An 18,220-nucleotide genomic window follows, 5' to 3' on the forward strand; every position below is an offset into this window, starting at 1 on the left:
AGAAGCTTCCCCCAGCGCCCTTGCAGATATCCGCTCCTCCAAAGCCAGGCGTGACGAGTGACATAGGCTCTCCCTGGTGCAATGCACCGAGGTGCCTCGAACTGCTGGCTCTGGGCCCCCTGGCTCTGGTAACATTGGGTAGCTCCCCTAGTTGTTGGCCTTCCCTACTTGGGCCAGGGAAGAAAGCAGTGCAGAGCAGACCCTCCAGTCTCCCACACCCATGAGGAGGCCCGTCCTACACATCTTACATGTCTGTCGTAAGAGCTCAATAAATACTTGTGGAAGAAAGGAAGGATGGAGAGAGGGAGGGAGGGAAAGAATCCACCTACCTAACCACCCACCATTTTTGCATAAGACACACAGGGATGAAAACCCAACCTAGAATCAAAGAAGAGAAAGGATGGAATAAGGGTACTGGGCATAGGTCAGAGAATAGGATTACAAGGGGAACTGTCACTGGGGTCTGGAGATGGCCGGAATCATATAAGAGAGGGTAGAATCCTATGTAAGGAGTTAGATAAAGAGTTCACACCCAGATGGCTGTGGAAAGAGTTGAGGGGTGGGGATGACCCTGAGGAGAGGGAACTACAGGAATAGGGATAGAGACTAAGAAATGTTACTGCCAGAAGGCATACTGGGTAAAGAAACCTCTCTTATTCAGAACTAGTTAATCAAAGTCCACTGTAATTTTTTTCAATGACTTACAGTAAGATTCAAAACGTACCTTTAGAAAATATCAGTAACAATAAAAAGTCACAGATGTGTGTATGCCACTGTGTTATTTTTCAGATTGAATTTTCCACATAAAATAAAACAAGAAAGAGAAAAGTATTAACTTACTCAATACACTAATAAGCCATAGCATACGGTTCCCCCTGTTCAGCCTTCAAGCAAGGATCCCTATGTTATGTGTGAAACCCCTGGACTGGCCAACATCCTCTCCATAGCAGCTTCCAGGAAAGACAGCGGGCAGTGCTGAGATGCTGATGTCCAGACCCAGGGAGTCAGTCAGATCCTGGGGTGATCCAAGGCCTAGGCTGGTCATCCCCACTTCCGGAGGCCTTGTCCATTCACTGCAGCACACCAGGCTTTATGTGACAATCACATCCAAAAGCTTGCGATTGTGAAGATCTTCCCAAACACAGCCCCCATTACTGTTTGGTTATCATGACGTATTTGGAAACACTGGCGTATCACAACATAACTACAGCAGCACGTGCAACACACACAAAAAGTTACTTGTTGATTAAAGACAAAATGAAAATGCATATTTGAGGCATAAAGTAATTTCCTACTAGTCCCAGAATGAGAAACTGTAATGTGAAAAAAATTACAAAAGTAGAAATTAAGTACAAGAATTAACAATGAACTTATCGGCCCCCAACAGAAGCCCCCCTTCCAGGAAATACTGACTTCATCCAACAGCACCTTCCTGTCCCTCTACAAGGAATTTCATACCCAGTGCACTCACGGGAAAAGTGACAGCTGGGGAGAGAGGGGCTGTCACAGGAACCCAGGTTTCTTCCTCAAGGCCCAGGGCCCAGTGCAGGGGAAGGAGGCACTTTTCCTGCTGTGTAGCCACAGTGCATTTATTAAACAGCTTCTTTTTCTTGAGGAATTTCCCACAATGTTGAGGAATTCCATTCTTATTCCTGAGGAATTCCCCCACATTGTGAGCCCTGTCTTCTAGGATAGAAGCTAGGCACAGGCAAGGTGGCACAGAGCAGATGCACCCCAGATAGTATCAGAACCTCCTGGAGGTCCACTTCTGGGGACAGCAGCAGCAGAGGTGCCCAGAGCTCGGAGAAGCTCATCCTGGCACCTGGCATTCCATGTCTGTCCAAACATAGGCTGCGCTGTCCTCACCATGAGACCTGCACAGAGCAGTCTCACTGCATGTCTCCTGCTGTGTCTAGCTACATTAATCTCCATTCCTCTGTCTCTAGCCTCTCCCCAGCTCCCTTCCATATTGGGAGGGGCCCTGAGCATGCACACAGGTAGATGTCAAAGTCTACCTGTGTCTATCCCCCTCTGTACAGCCCTGGCCAGTCTATGAACCAGGCAGTTGAGTCCATGGGAATGATCACACAGGCCCTGGAATTAGGGCCCAGGGTGTTTGGGGAGGGAATTCAGGGGTCCTAGGTACATGAGGGACATGGTTAAGAACAGGGGTGCTGGTGGGTTAGGATTAGGCCAAGTGGGTACATCCTCTTGACCTTCCACACTTCTTGCCATGCTGAGGGATGTGTCTGGCCAAGCTGCAGAGCAGAGCCCTCCAAGGCACAGGGCCAAATCTCTACAGAGTCCCAAGAGGAGAGAACAGACAGCAGTAGATGACTCCTCCTTCTTCCAGGGACCTGACATAGCCAAGCCCCAAATCTGAGATTTATAAGAAAATCCTCACTGCACTTTCTACATTTCCACCTGATAGCAACACACTCTTCTACCTTGCCATGGAGTGATGAGTAAATGCATTTACAGCATCATTTAATACAGCCCCTCATCCCAAATATTAACCAATATGTGCATATGTGTAGATCTGATGTAATGGAGAAATACTCAGAAAATTAGGCTCCAACTTATTTGCCATAACTGAGAAGTGACCATGAATGAGTCCTGAAAAAACAAGGTCTAAAGCAGGTTCTTTAGCTCATGAAATGTCACAGCCCATGTGTTCTACTGAAAATCAGTGGAAACATGTACGGGGAATGTGTTACAGTACTGGAACCAAGCCCATAATTATGATGTCCTCCTGTTACCCCTTTGTTTGTTTGTTTGTTTGTTATGAGACAGGGTCTTGCTCTGTTACCCAGGCTGGAGTGCAGTGGTGTGATTACAGCTCACTGCAGCCTTGACCTCCTGTGTTATTCCTTTGTTATAAGAATTCATACAGCTATTAAAAAGTCCCCATCATTGTTAAACACAAAAATGTCAGTTTGAAAAAGAAGGTAAAAGGGACTTACAAAGCCATAGAACCACACACTTATGGAAAAGACTTTAGACCTCCATACTTACACAAGCCCTGGCTTAGAATCCACAAATTCCCAGGGAGAAGCTACAGACAGCCAGAGAGCCTGAAGTCTATCTCCCTAGGTTACTAATTTCACCCAAAGATTTTCTCGGGGAAATTATTATTTTTCTATTAGAGCAAACGTGGATATATTATGAAGCAGAAAGAAAAATCTCCACAATCTAAGATAAAACATGAGGCTTCAAAGAAGCATCACTTAGAGTGGGCTGCTTTGGAGTGCTAGGTTGAGCCTTTGCTTTTTATTTCCCAGAAGGAATCCCTGGGAGGTAAAATCCGAGTGGCACTGTCCTAAGTAAATGTCCATAATAATCTCTATGCAATTCTGATGAGAAATGGAAGCATCAGAGCCCCACACACTCATACCTGTGGGGCAAATTAGAGGGAGTGACCTACCCCTAATGACCACAGAGCCCAGCCAGGAACTTCCCTACCCAAGCTAGAGAAGGAAAGTGTGGAAATAACTACAGAGCGTGCTGGGGACCACTGTAGTGTGTTCCAAACATGACATAATGGTTTCCATCCCGTGGAGATTAGTCACCCACGCTCTATCACATGCACACAACCCAAAAACCCAACTGTGTGTTCAATGTGGTCACCTCTGATTTTCCCCCAGAGAAACAGCTCTACCAAACTATGAGTAAACACTCCCACAGCAGGGAAACAGAGGCTCACTCACCATCTCAGATAGCCCAGGAAACACCAAGCCTGGCAACGCTCCTATCAGTAGAGGAATCCTAAAGCCTCGCTCATAGTTATCAATGGCTTATTTACCCATATAAATGGGAGAAGGAAAGTTTTATTTTTATCATTGAGGATGCACAAGGATATGAAGATAAGGTAAAAATTTCCCAAGAGGTTTCAGGTGTCGCTATGAAATCTCAATTATTCAGCTAATACAGGGCGAAAAGCCACAAGATTGGTGGTTTCAAGTAAGGCATGTGGATTTTAAGGGCAAAAGGGGCAATGAGACAGAGAAAGACAGGATCACTGTCACCAGATGCCACAGATGGGGACGGACCTACCCCAAGCCTCTTGACCACTAGGTTCTAGGTTGAAGTCTGACTTTTCCATCTCACCCCTACAAACCTCCTAGGGCTCCTGGACAACAGAACCAGAACCCAGAGATAGGGATGGGCCTTGTCTCCTGTCCCTTGTCCCCTTTCTAAATGCCCTGCCTTGTGCTTCCCAGCCTCCCCTATACCTCCAACATGCCTCCTCTCCAGCCACCAGGGGCTACGATGCCAAGGCCACTATTGCACTGGACTTGTCAAAAAGTTGACTGAGAACCAGAGACCTTTCTCCCTGGAGCACTGCCTCCCAGTCTGGCAAGAACAGCTATTTCTCAGATTGGGATCCACAGACAGTTTCAGAGGACTAAGCCTTCTCTACAATAATCGTTACGTTGTTTTCACTTCTATAATTTTTTTATTGGGGTAAATATTTTTCACCATATTGTGCATGGTGAAACACACAAAACTTAAGTGGACAGTTCCATAAATTGCAACAACTGTGTGCACCAGGAATACTTCATCAGGATGTAGACCATTTCTGCCACCCCTCAAAGTTCCCTTGTGGCCCTTTGCCCCCACACACAAAGCACCAACCTTTCTGATTTCTAACTCAACCTCTACGATCCTATAGCAAGTAACGGAAGTGCATTTCTGATGGCTGGCTTAGACATGTCTGGTGCCCTGCTATCTCAGCACCCATGCCTGCAATGGCACTTTAATCACTCACTACCCAGCAATGCAGGGAAAGCAGTGGTTCTCAGTGGGGTGGGTATGGCCCTTGAGGGAGCATTTCGGAACCTGTGGGGAAGGGGACCCTGGGTGATCGGGATGCATTTAGCATTGGAGGCCATCAATGCTTGACATCTGGAACAACACAGGCAGTTCTGCTGAGTAAAGACTTGTCCTGCATGACCTCCAGGGGTCTCACAGACATTCATACTGATGGAAACATATTTACAGTGTTTGAAGCCTCGCCCCCCAACTCCCTTCCACATTCATACAAAATATATATATAGTTGGCACAAGTTTATACACACTGAATTTTTCAGGAATGCAATCAATCACTGTGAAAATTGAGAGAAGAATGGCCTTTCGCTACCATCGAGAACTTGACCAAGAGTTATTCATCCTTCAGTGGTATCTGGATGGCCACTGAGACTCACCTGTTCCCACCCCATGGCAGCTTTACTGCAGACTATAGAAAGCACCGGCTCCCCTCACTAGGTTGTAGTTCAGCTTAGCTCAAGCGTCTGCACTCTGAAATGCATAATGTTAATACAAATTGCTTTTATTTCTCAACATCTAAGTATTACATGGATTTTTTAAAGTTATGTTGTAGATAAGTTTTATTATATCATTTCAAAATTATAAAAGGGGTGTTTTAAAATATTTGCATTAATGGGGGGTGTTGGGTTTTAATGAGGTGAGACCTACTGATGGAAAGTGACACCATCTAACTTTTCATTTAACTCTTGGTCATTAGTCATTGGCTGTATTTTCAGGGATCTATGAGTTCTCATGTTTGGGAAGCCAAATGTGCAGATAGCAGCATGGCTAGACTCTTCCTGTACACATCTCGCTGAACCATGATTACCGAACTGCGCTTACAGGGAGGGTCATTTCAAGACACCACCGAAAACTCACTATTCTCACCACTTTTTCAGGGATCTTTAAAAGAAAGTTCCCACTCCTTTCTATGCCAAGAATGCTTTTTCTCCCGAACACTTTGCTTTCATCTTGAAGACACTGCTGGCTGTGCCCTGCAGGGTTTCCTCTTTCCCACTGCCTACAGGAAAGGGTATTTATGCATTTATGTATTTATGTTGTCAACCTTGGCTACCTGGGGGGCTTTGAAAATACCGGTGCCCAGCACGCCTCCAGAGATGCTAATTTGTTTGCTCTGCATCCAGTCCTGGCATTTCCCTGAGTGCCTCTGACAGTGCTAAAGTGCAGGCAGAGCTAAGACCCAGGCTTCCCTCCACATTCACGGCCCCACTTGAGTAATTTTACCAGCATCTAGGTCGTCAGGGTTTACACTGCACACCTCAAGCCTTATTTCAGACTCCACTTCATCTCTGCTCTTGTTTTCCTTTTACCCTACTTTTAATTTATAGGACCCCTGTCTGCTCGTGGGCATGAGTCCTCTTGGGAAGTGATAGGTGTCTACATCATGCTGCCATGTGTGAGCTCCTGGATGTGCATGAAGAGGAGACAGCACAGAACCCAATATGCAGGTGACTGGGACCTCAAAGAGCTCCAGACCCTTTCAGTACCTGGTGAGGTAACTCGGGGCCAGGGCTTCCCGCACGCTCCCTGCACTAAGCATGGCCAGGAGGCTCCAGCAGCATTTCCTGGACCCACAGCAGACAACCAGAGGAGAAAAAGGCTGCTGACAGTGCAGATCCTTGACTTGTGCCACCAGCCCACCTCACAACCTCAAGGAGAAGAAAATGCAAACCAAGCACCCACTCACAGCAACAGATGGGTAGCATCCTGGAGCTGTGCCATGGCAGGTGAGCCGCAGGTGCCCCTGAAAACTTCTTTTAAAATGGAAAATACCTAGTATATCCATTATGTAGCGTAAGAGTATGAGGATCTCTGTACTTCTCCACCCACTGTGCTGTGGTAATTTCACCGCAATTGTCCAGCTTTGCCTCTCTTATTACTGAAATGTCTTCTCCATAATGTCCCAGCTTGCAGGTGGACACTCAACTCGCACTGATGCATCCTGGCCACAGGGTTTCCATCCACCCTGGTCCCTGTGCATGGCCAAGCCACAGAGTGTAGCTCCACCTCCTACAGCTCCACATCCTAGGAACTGAGGCAAGGGACACCATGAACTTGGAGAATAGCAGCCCTGCAGTTCTCTAGGGAACCACAGAGCTGCATCTGTGCCCATCATCTCCTCATCCTCTCCACTGGAGCTGCTGAGTGGTGTCCTCTAGGTAGCCAGTGCATCCACACCTTGTACAAAGGGGAGAATTTCAAAGACCCCCCCTTTTGAAGAGAGACTGCTGACATCCTATGTCTTACCAAGAAGACTCACGTCCATGAGGGGACAGAGGTTTTCACTTGTCCTATTCACTGCTGTCTCCCCACCACTCACCACAGTGCCTGGCACATAGTAGATAGTCAATAAATCTTTAATAAATTAGTGAATCTACTATTAAGCAGTGTTTCACCAATGGTGAGAGGTTGACTCAAAAGATGTCACAGGTTTCAGAACCATAAAAAAAACAACTTGATGTCACATTATGACATACAAGCAGGGCCTATTAGAAATAGGGGGGCTGCTCTGGGGTTGCCAAGGTCATGTGAGAATTCAGATCAAATATCCTTTCCTGAACAGCATGGAGGCCACATGAGGGTGGACGGGTGCAGGAGACGCTTCACACACAGCAGCTTGGCAGCTAGCCAGAGACTGAAAATAAATCAGAGTTCCACACCCCTGCCCCAGCAAACCCCATTCTCGAAGGCTCTGCCTTTCTGTCTAGCATAAAAGTTAACGTCGGATATGAATACAGAATAGTAAACGAAATATCAAATGAGATATCACACAATAAATTAGAAGGGATTGAGAAAGAAAACAATGCCAACAGCCGCTTGGTAAACTGGATGGCAAAAAGGACAGTGAACGTCCCCATGCCACCTCTGGCTTTCCTCAGCTCATCAATAGTCATGGAGTTCTGTTTCATACATTCAATTTCCAGAAGCCTGGCACCAAACAGCAGCGACTGAGACATCCATCACATTCCCGTGACGAATGGACCCTTGCTCCATGACATCAGGAGCCCAAGTTCATGGTGTCCCTTGCCTCAGTTCCTAGAATGTAAAGCTAAATCACAGGAATGTGCCCATCTGAGAAGCTACCCTGCCCCAAAGATAACGCAGTGTAGAGACAGCCAAGCAGGAGCCAGCATCTGCATGCCTTCCCAGAGGCCTTCCTTCCTCCCGGCAGCGCAGAGGAGAAAGCCCTGGCAGGCAGGGACGAGTGGGAGGGAAGACAGAGGGGGCTGGATGCAGAGGTCTTACCCTCCTTCAGGACATCACCCTCCAACAAGTTAGTCACCTAAACTTCTGCTTCCCCCGCTGTAAAACAGGGGTGATGACAGCACCCTCCTCACAAGACTGTAGGGAGGATAAAAGACCAGTCGCTGTAAAGGGCCTTATAAACTGTAAAGTGCTGGGCATGCCTGTTGTAAATAATGAGTGTCTTCTCAGCGCCAACTTGCTTGTAGCTACATTCCCTAGCACCACCCTTTATCTGGAGGGGCAACAAGTTACCCTCCCCAGTGTGGTTAAGGCCTCAGCCCTTACCTTGTTAAGGAGACTGATGGTCCTGAGCCTAACCTCTAAGAGGGACGCTCCTGAACCTGTAGAACGCAGCCGGATAGAAAACCTGAAAGCCATTGACACGGGAAGTCACACACCTACCTAGAATCCCCCCTCCAGAACAATCGGCAAGTTCCTTCAAACGACCTGAACAACGTTAACTCCCGCTCCACACAGGAAACACACACAGGCAGACCTCACCGCCAACCCCTTCTTACACAACACACTCTGACAACCATGTGCAACTTAGGGAGGACGCTCACGGCGTCCTGCAGAACGGGGGACTCAAAGGTGTCAAGGCTGCGGTCCGTCTCACCCCTACCTAGTCCCCGTACCTGGACGGACGGCCGTGGAGGGTGATGGGATCCCAGCCGCGGGCGGAACCCGGCTCAGCTCGGAGGGGCGGGGCGAGAGCCCTAGGAGCTGAGCAAGGAGTGCTTCGAGGCGCGGGCGCGCGATTGTCACATTCCTGCCGCTCCCTGGGGCGCGCGGGGCAGGCCGGCGCCCCCACTGCCCGGCCCGGCCGCGCTCCGGCTCCTCCCGGCCGGCGCCGCGCGCTCCGAGTCGGCTCCGGGCGCCGGGCACAAGCTTCACCCGCCCTCGCGGCCGGGAACTGCCGGGCGCGGTTCTGGCTCCAGCCCCGCCGCTGCGGGGGCGGGGAGCGGGCGGAGACTGCTCGGCTGGGCCAGTCTGCGGGCTGCGAGCGAGCTGGCCGGGTGTCCCCAACTCTCCACCCGGAGGAGCAGGCGCGGCTGGACAGACCCCTCCCGACGCCGCCCCTGCCCCTGGCAGCCCGCAGGGGTCCCGCCGGTTCCAAAGTATTGGAGAGCTGCCGCGCGCTCCCGAGTCGCGCCCCGGCTCCTCCAGGGCTGCGGCGGCTCCACTAGAGTTAGTTGAGACAACTCACCTAGCCACCACGACCTGGCTCTACTACCCCCATGGAGCCTGGCTGCGACCCGCGAATTGAGTTGGCGACTGCAGGGCATCAAATCCCGAAGCAAACGCTCGCCAGAGCGACCTCTGGAGCTTGGTGCCTGGCCCCGGGCTCTCTCCGACTGGCTTTGTGCACTAATTTCTTTGTACCTCCGTTTCCTCTTCTGTGAAAAGGGATCATAACAGCACTCATCTCATGGAGTGGTTGAGAACAGTTTAAAAAAAAAAATGAGCTAATACATATAAAATAGTGCCAGGCCCAGAGCTGATGCTACTCACGCGTTATCTGCTAGTTTCATTGTTGCTGTTATGCGCCCGGATGAAAAAAGCAATTTAAGTGTCATACTATAAAATCTTGATACCACACTTGGGGGCAGACAGGGTTTTTAAAATTTTGAACTTAAAACCCACTTATGCCCACCAGCTCACTTTGCCAATGAGAATTCACACCCAGGGGAACGGAAGGATGGCCAAGGTCATGCAGCGAACGCCTGGCAGGATCACACCTTGGGCTCCTTGCAGGGAGAGGAAGGGAGGGTGCAGTGGTCGAGTCCGCAGCTCCCTCGGGCTTTCCCCCTCCACTTCGCTAGTCTTCAGCAAGGGACTGGCCCCTCCAGCTTGCTTGGAGGTCTTCATGGGCCATCCCTCCAAGAAGAGTTTTAATAAATGATGATAGCTTCCTTCCTTCTAATACACACCGCCCCTTCCTGCATCTCTTTCAGACTGGGCAGGCTCTTGTTCTCCTAACCCACCCCTGGATATGCCTCTTTAGAAACTCAAGAATTGAGGTAACCTGAGCCTCAGCTGTCCCCGGACAAATCCAGGCTGGAAGGAAAAGATGAAGGAATGAGCAGTAGAAGCTCATCTGCCCTAAAAGCTGTCTTGCAACCTGGCATGATGACAATTTCTCATTCTTAAACAATCTGTTTCCAGAAGCTTTTATGGTTCCTTTTTCTTGAGAAAGCAGGCTTACATCAGAGGCCAGTGACGTAGCATTATGAGAATTCCTTAATAATCCCAGCTCTCAATATTCCTTTATACAGCAGAGGGTCTCACAGCCTTGACTCCACTCAGAATCACGGGAGGACATGACACTCCTGTGTTCAGATCAGTCACATCAGGGTCTCTGGGGCTGAGGCCCAAAAGGCAGTGTTTTTAAAGCTCCCAGGTAATTCCAGTGCACAGCTAGGGTTGCAAGCAGTTATTCCTCTCAGCTCCCACAGTGATGCCATTACTGTGAATCCTCCAACTGAAGGCTACTTCAACCACATGTCCAAATGGCAGTTCTGAAAGCTACAGCAGGTGGGCCTGGCTGAATGCTGTGGAACAAGCCCAGAAGCACTATGATGTTGAACATAAATTCGTCTTTCCATTTTCATAATAAAGGTTTTTAAGCAGTTTACAAGTAGAAAGTGAAATTTATTTGTGCAATCATGTAGAAATAAAATCCATAATTTTTGTCTTTTTTAAGTGTTGTCCCCTTTCAGCCACTCCTACCCAGTGTCCTGCTAGACATGCAGGCCTCTAGACCCAGGTGGGACTCTCAAACACCCTCCCAACACAGAAATGGAATTGGAAGACCTCCTCTTTCTCACCTTATAACCACTATTCTATCTGGGACCTTGAAGTCACCTTCTCCCTCACTCAGCCATCCTGACCACTTTCACTGACTCTCTCCTTCCCTTTATTTCCTTTCCTTGGATAACAGGTGTGCCTGCCTGTCTCACTCCATCCCCTGGGTAGGAGGCTCCCATAAGGTGGAGACTGTCATCCCTGTATCCCTATCTGCTCTGGTCTCAGCACCACAAAAATGCTCTGAGCACATCAACATCTTTTAGTGTAAAGCCTGCCGCTTACACTGACATTGTATACTAGTGATGCAATCCAATGGTCCACATCTTGGACAAAAACTTACAAGAAACAGAAATATCATTCTTAGCCTCTGGACACCTTCCGGGGTGTCTCCCTCCCACCTCTGAAATGCTTATCTTTCAGACACTTAAATGAGACCCTGTCCCCTGAGGATTTTCAGTTTCTCCTCCGCCTGTCTAGCTGATCAGATCCCAAGACCCTCTTTGGGAAGAGTTTCTGATAATGCACATGAAACAAAATCATATTGACTGACACAACATAATCCAATGCCTGAAAAATAAAACATCTCCTATGGCCCATGTGGCAGGACATTTTGAAAGACTGTCCATTATAAACATTAAGGCTAGGCTTGAAAGAAGAAGTATTTTATGCTTTTTTTCCTTGAACCTCCAAAGCCAAAGTATTGGACAACTTAGACCATAAAGTTTATATCATAAACCATGGAGTACAGAAGAATGTATGGTAATGTAAAGCTATTTGTTTTTGTTCCCACTCCAAGGAACAGAGTTGACCAGCAGGTGGGAAGGGGAGAAGCAGAGGGAGGAGGCTGCTGTTTACTAGACCCTGAAAGTTCTCTGAGGAGTGACTCAGAGCTTCCACTATTCAGCACCACCTAATAAGAGAAATCCTGATGTATTAGGCCATTCCTACATTGCTATAAAAAAATGCCTGAAACTGGGTAATTTATAAGAAAAGAGATTTAATTCTCTCATGGTTCTACAGGCTATACAGGAAGCATGGCACTGGCATCTGTTGGGCTTCTGAGGAGGCCTCAGGAAACTAACAATCATGGCAGAAGGTGAAGGAGGTGCAGGTACGTCACATGGCCAGAACAGGAGGAAGCGAGAGAGAGGTGCGGGAGGTGCCACTCACTTTTAAATGACCAGCTCTCATGTGAACTCAGAGAAAAAGCTCGCTTATCACCAAGGGGATGGCCCAAGCCATTCATGAGGGATCTACCCCCATGATCCAGACAATTCCCACCAGCCCCCACCTCCAACATTGGGGATTACATTTTAACATGAGATTTGGGCAGGGACAAATATCCAAACTGCATCATCTGGCCTCCTCCTGAGTGAAGAGGTTGATGGAGAAGACTGGAAGAGAGGAATGCCACTTGGCTTCCCAGCCTAGTTCTGGACACCACCAGGGTCATAGCAAAGCCCGTGTCCAACATGGCCTGAGCCAAAGAGCAGGCCTAGCAGCAGATATGCCTGGGCCTCAGGACAGGCTGCCCTGAGAAAAGTCCAGTGCATCCCAGAGTGTTCAAGTAAAGTGGCTGAGAGTCCTCAGACACTCAAAGGGGGCAGTGAAGAAGCTAAGAAGACCAAAGAGCCCTTGGACTTAGTCTGATGGGACAAGCATGGTCCTAGCTGAAGTTTTCAAGAACAGAGGACAACTCATGGACCAGAACCCCTCCCGGGACACCAGGACAACCATTCTTCAGCTCGGTCCACTTCAGCCCCACCACCCCCAAAGAACTCCACTGATCCTTCAGAAAAAGCAAATGCAGGGTTTGGAAGGAAAGAATTCTGAAGAGATTGTGTTACTATCCCCAGAGAGACTGAGTTTGAACCAGTGGAGACAAAACAACTCTAAATTAGCGAGATCTTTTTCTACCATCAGGTGGAAATGAGAATTCCTAAGTCAAGTTGGCTTCAATTATAAAGAAATAAAGAAAATTACATTTTTGCACAGAGGGCCTCTGTGATTCTTAATTTGCTGCACATATTTTTGTTATTTATGGCACTGCCGGTAAACCCTCACAGAACCACAACACGGATTGGAAACCACTGTCCTAGATGGACTTCCTTCTACAGCCTAGGTTTTTTTTCACTCCTCTCATAAATTTTCCATCTGCTGACTTTCAAGTAACTATTTTCTTATCTACATTTCGCCTTACTTTTTCTCACTACAACTTCTCAGTTTCAATCTACTCAACACTCTCCCTTTCCCTAGGCAATTGGTGGTGGGCTACTATGATCATCTTTCCATTCAAATTCCTCTGATTTAATAAGAACTTTACCAACCAGAAAGCCACATGTGAACAGGAAATAAGAGCTGATGAGAAAGTGTGACATATTTCATAAGACAGTCATAGGCAAAAACCATTTCTTAACCTCCTTAATAAGAGGAGGGATATAAGACATAAGTGACAGGCAGACCAGCCAACTGTTTGTTCTAATTCCAGCTTGAATCTTGCTCAATGAAGGCAAATGACTGAAAGAGGCTTCTTGCACCTGGTTTTTCCCATGTTAACAGATATAGCACAGTAAGTTCCAGAGGCCAATAGACTTGGCGACATCCAAGTACTGTTGCACTTAACAGAACCAGATTGGTGGCCTCTGTCTCTCATGCCACTGGCTTCTGATTGCTTTAACACATAAAATTTGAAGCACCAGGAAGTGAACTGTCTATGGTCACCCAAAAGGCAGCCCTTCCCATCATCCAAGAAGTGCCTGTTCTAACCTCTGTGCTCCATCGTATGCCAGACATGTAAGAAGAATACAACCCTTTTTAAACTTATTCTTAAATGTAATACTCTTTCCCTTGTAATTCCACACAGTCACACCAATCTTTGGCTTTCTGCAATTTTTTGTAATTGGTCTCTAAGTTTTGTCACTTTTCCTTTTACACAAGCAATTTCCAAAATCTAGATTTTCGTGTTGGAGCCTTTCAACCTTTTAATCTTTCTGAATATAACTGTCAATGTATTTTCTCTAGGTGGCTTCCTTTTAATAAGATCAATGTAGTAAACTAAAGATAACTGCAAATTCTTTGCTCCTCATCTAATTTAGAGGTAAAGTCTAATTTTCCTCCTCTTGAATCTGGACTGGCTTAGTGACTTGTTCAAACAATTTCAACCAATAAAATATGGTGGAATTGACTTTCTGGGATTTCTGAGCTCAATCATAAAAAGGCTTTCAGGTTCTTCCTGGGCCTCTTAGAACACTCAGTCTTGATGCCCAGAGCTGCCAGGTAAGTACCATGACTGTCCCAAGACCACCATAGTGTTAGGAAGCTCAAGCCACATGTAGACCACGTACAGGTGCTCCAATCCACAGCCCCAGCTGTCAGCCAAAGTACATTCCAGCCATGGGAGTGCACCATCTTGGATGTTGGGCCAGTCAACTCTAGTTAGTGGTTGTCTGGCTACATCTGCATGACAGGCCCCAAATGAGAACCACCTAGCTGAGCCTCATCAACCCACAAAATCATGAGAGATAATAATACACTGTTGTTTTGAGTCATCGAGTTTCAGGGTAGATTGTAGCAAAATAATAGATCATCAAAACAATGACTATACTCAGGAATGTATCATAGTTCTCCATGGCTTATCTTGTACCATATAACTTCAGTCTAGCATGCAAGGTGTCTCAGAATTAAACAACACCTATCCTCCCTTCTCCAGCATCACCTCTGAGCAATGTCCAATTACAAAGGGCTTTCTTAAGATTATTATTATGACTAGCAAACAAAAACTGAGAGCTATGAGATGGTCAAATAGGTTTAGTTTTGAATATACTATTTTGAGTAAAAGAAGTAGCTATAACTATGTACTTTTAAGGAAATGCTAACTAGAATGATTTTGTTTCTGGTGTTGTTATTCAATGATTTTCTGGAAACTAACACAGCCCATGAGAAGTAAGTCTCCACTAGTAAAGATACTTGGAAGAGTGAAGAGCAGGCCACTATCAGCAAAGGAAAAAGAAAAATCTGGTCAGACGCAGGAGTGCCATATTTGTTTAATCATTTCCCTAATGTCCAACTATTACATTCACATCCAACCATTCCTCTTGTATTTCTTCAGAACAAACAACTTGGCAACAGCTCAGCAATAGGTGAATGGCTTTCCATCAAGAATTACTGTTATCCAGCCGGGCACGGTGGCTCACACCTGTAATCCCAGCACTTTGGGAGGCCGAGGAGGGTAGATCATGAGGTCAGGGGTTCGAGACCAGCCTGTCCAACACGGGGAAACCCCGTCTCTACTAAAGATACAAAAAATTAGCTGGGCATGGTGGTGCACACCTGTAATCCCAGCTACTTGGGAGGCTGGGGCAAGAGAATCGCTTGAACCCGGGAGGCAGAGGTTGCAATGAGCCAAGATCATGCCACTGCACTCTAGCCTGGGTGACAGAGTGAGACTCCGTCTCAAAAAAAAAAAAGAAAAGAAAAAAAAATACTGTTATCCATGACTGCCCTGAGGGAGAATGGGAGCTAGGAAAGTTCTCTGCCTCAGGCCCAGGGACTGGGAGAAGAGGCGATAGGACCACTGATTCCTTCTTTGTTTCTTGCACTATCATGGGTAAATTACTGTCTTAAGAGCCTGGATGGCAGTGCTGAGTTGTTCCTACTCTGGGATAGTTAGACCTGCTGAAAAGCTCAGCATACCATCTAGAATACAAGCTCGTTTGTCCTCAGAGGCCAAAGCCACTGGATCTTGAGTCCTCCTGAGACAGAGAATAATAGAAGCCGATCATGTGAATTCCCCAGTAATGGCATGAAAGACTTAGGACCCAGAACTGGACAAGATTTTGGACAGAGGTCCCCTGAGTGTGACTTAGGCATGGGGTCTCAGAAGGTGGCTGTTGGATTCCCTTTTATTCCTCTAGATCTGTGCTATCCAATTCATGTAGCCTCTGGAAACATGTGACTATTTAAATTACTTTAAATTAAATGAAATAAAAAATGTAATCCCTTAGTTGCACTAGCCACATTTCAAGAGCTCAATACCCACACATTGCTAGAGGCTATCATATTAGACAGAACAGATATAGGACATTCCTTCACCACAAAATGTTCATTGGACATAGCTGCTTAAGGTTTAGATAATTCAGGGACTCTAGAACAAAAGTCCTTCTCTGGAAAGCCAGTCTTCATCCAAAATGGACAATCTGGTCATTTTAAATTCATACTCGAGCAAGAATCTTCTTCACACTCTTCCTCTTTCCTTTTGATCAATCAGCTGATCATTCATTCTGTATTTCATTGCTTGATCAAATCCTACCTGCTCTCACATGTCCTCTGTATATTAGGTTCTCAGTTTGAATAATAATTGTTATATTCATTAACATAATACTTTGTATATACATGGATTTGTGCCCATATTCTAATTTTTCTAGTGAAAGTAAATGTAAGAGCTTCAGAGATAGGAATGCATGTACTTTGTAGGGGTGAGGAGTGTCTTCATCCCCTGTCCCAAAACACTCATAGGCAACTCGATCAATGCTCAGAATGTCAGAAGCAGTCAGCTACAAAGAGTGTAAAGCATTTTTTATTGTAGGTACCGCCCACAAAGTTCTGCTGTCCCCACAGTGATATCCAGCAGAGGCAACACTGTGGTTCCCAGGCATAGGGTCATAAAATCAGCAACAGAGTGTTTATTACCTTTTGATTAAAAAAAAAACAGATTTTAGATAGCATTACATTAGCCAATAAAATTGTAAAATCTTACCGTGTTCTACATTTTTGTCATTCCTTTTTGTTTATTCTCCAAGAAAAAAAAATGAGTTATGGTCCTCTGCCCTGTTCCTTTGACATATTAACTATGTGCTTGTAAATAACCTAGCAAAATCCCAGCTAAATCTGGGCATGAAAATGACACAGGGAAACAGTCTCTAAATTAGAAGATGCCCGTGAAAAGCAGGTGTAGGTATGCACCCAGAACCCAGGTTTTCCTAAGAGCATGAAGAATGATTCCCAGCATGTAAAAGTTTAAATGAAGAGGAAAGCCACAAGTTTACTAGGATGATAGTTTCTTCCTTCTGCAGTCTCAAGAAAAGGAGAGACCCTCAGGAAGAACATGGTGATTGAGAAAGTATTGATTGCTTTTTCTGTTTTCTCTGCTATCTTCTTGGAAGTAGTGATGCAGGCCAGGCGTGGTGGCTCATGCCTGTAATCCTAGCACTTTTGGAGGCCGAGGTGGGCGGATCACCTAAGGTCGGGAGTTCGAGACCAGCCTGACCAACACGGAGAAAACCTGTCTCTACTAAAAATACAAAATTAGCCGGGCGTGGTGGCACATGCCTGTAAACCCAGCTACTCGGGAGGCTGAGGCAGAAGAATCACTTGAACCTGGGAAGCAGAGGTTGCAGTGAGCCGAAATCTGTGCCATTGCACTCCAGCCTGGGCAACAAGAGCGAAATTCTGTTTCAAGAAAAGAAAGAAAGTAGTGAGGCAGGTATCTGAAGGACCCAGAAAAAGCTGGTAATTTGGAAAGACCCTGAAACAGACTGCAGAGAGAGCAGCCTAAGCCAGGAAGGGTAGAGTGCAGAGAACACCAACAAGAACAGTGTCAGGCACATCATGGGCTCGGGGGCAGAATAGTCTCTGCCATCACCACCGCTTCACATACAGATCTTGCATAACTTTGGCCAGACTTATTCCTATTTTTCATATTACTGGATGCTATTGTGAAGGCTATTGTTTTTAAATTTCAATTACTGAATGCTCATTGCTAGTATACAAGTATACAACTGATTTTTGTATATTGATCTTATAACCTACAAAACTCACTTATTAATTCTAGTAGATTTTTAATAGATTCCATAGTGTTTCCTACATAGACCACTATGTTGTCTACAAATAGAATTTCTTTTCTTTTCCAATCTGGATACCTTTTATTTCACATCTTGACTTTTTTTTTTTTTTTTGGCACCAGCTAGATCCCTTAATACAATGTTAAACAGAAGTGAGGAAAGTGGACGTTCTTGCCTTGTTCCTGATCCTAGGAGGATAGCTTTCATTAAGTATGATGTTAGCTGTAGACCTTTCGTACACATCCCTTATCAGGTTGAAGAAGTTTCCTTCTCAGTTTGCTGAGAGTTTTCACCAGGAATAGATGTTGGATTTTGCCAAGTGCTTTTTCTGCATCTGTTGAGACAATTATATGATTGTTTTTCTTTTTTTTTAGTTTCACTAATACAGTGAATTACATTTATGGATTTTTCCAATGCTAAGCCAACCTTACATTCTTGGGATAATACCTATTTGGTCATGATGCATTAGCTTTTTTATATACTGTTGGATTTGATTTACT

At 46.1% G+C, this 18,220-nt stretch overlaps 1 protein-coding gene across 7 annotated transcripts in view; it reads right to left on the reverse strand.

The window, feature by feature from the left end:
* IL1R1 (interleukin 1 receptor type 1) overlaps nucleotides 1–18,220 on the reverse strand; it is a 75,664-nt gene that overhangs the window by 28,143 nt on the left and 29,301 nt on the right. Inside the window, exon 1 of one of the 7 annotated variants that reach the window (XM_063616790.1) lies at nucleotides 8,709–9,016. The exons of 3 other annotated variants lie outside the window; for them this stretch is intronic. The gene's annotated coding sequence lies outside the window, so the exon portion shown is untranslated. Of the gene's footprint in view, nucleotides 1–8,358; nucleotides 8,436–8,708; nucleotides 9,017–18,220 lie in introns of those variants that run through there. 3 more of the 7 variants (XM_063616792.1, XM_063616791.1, XM_055242050.2) reach the window with 3 other exon arrangements.

The sequence above is a fragment of the Symphalangus syndactylus genome, chromosome 14 (genome assembly GCF_028878055.3).
Source record: "Symphalangus syndactylus isolate Jambi chromosome 14, NHGRI_mSymSyn1-v2.1_pri, whole genome shotgun sequence".
Lineage (NCBI taxonomy): Eukaryota > Metazoa > Chordata > Mammalia > Primates > Hylobatidae > Symphalangus > Symphalangus syndactylus.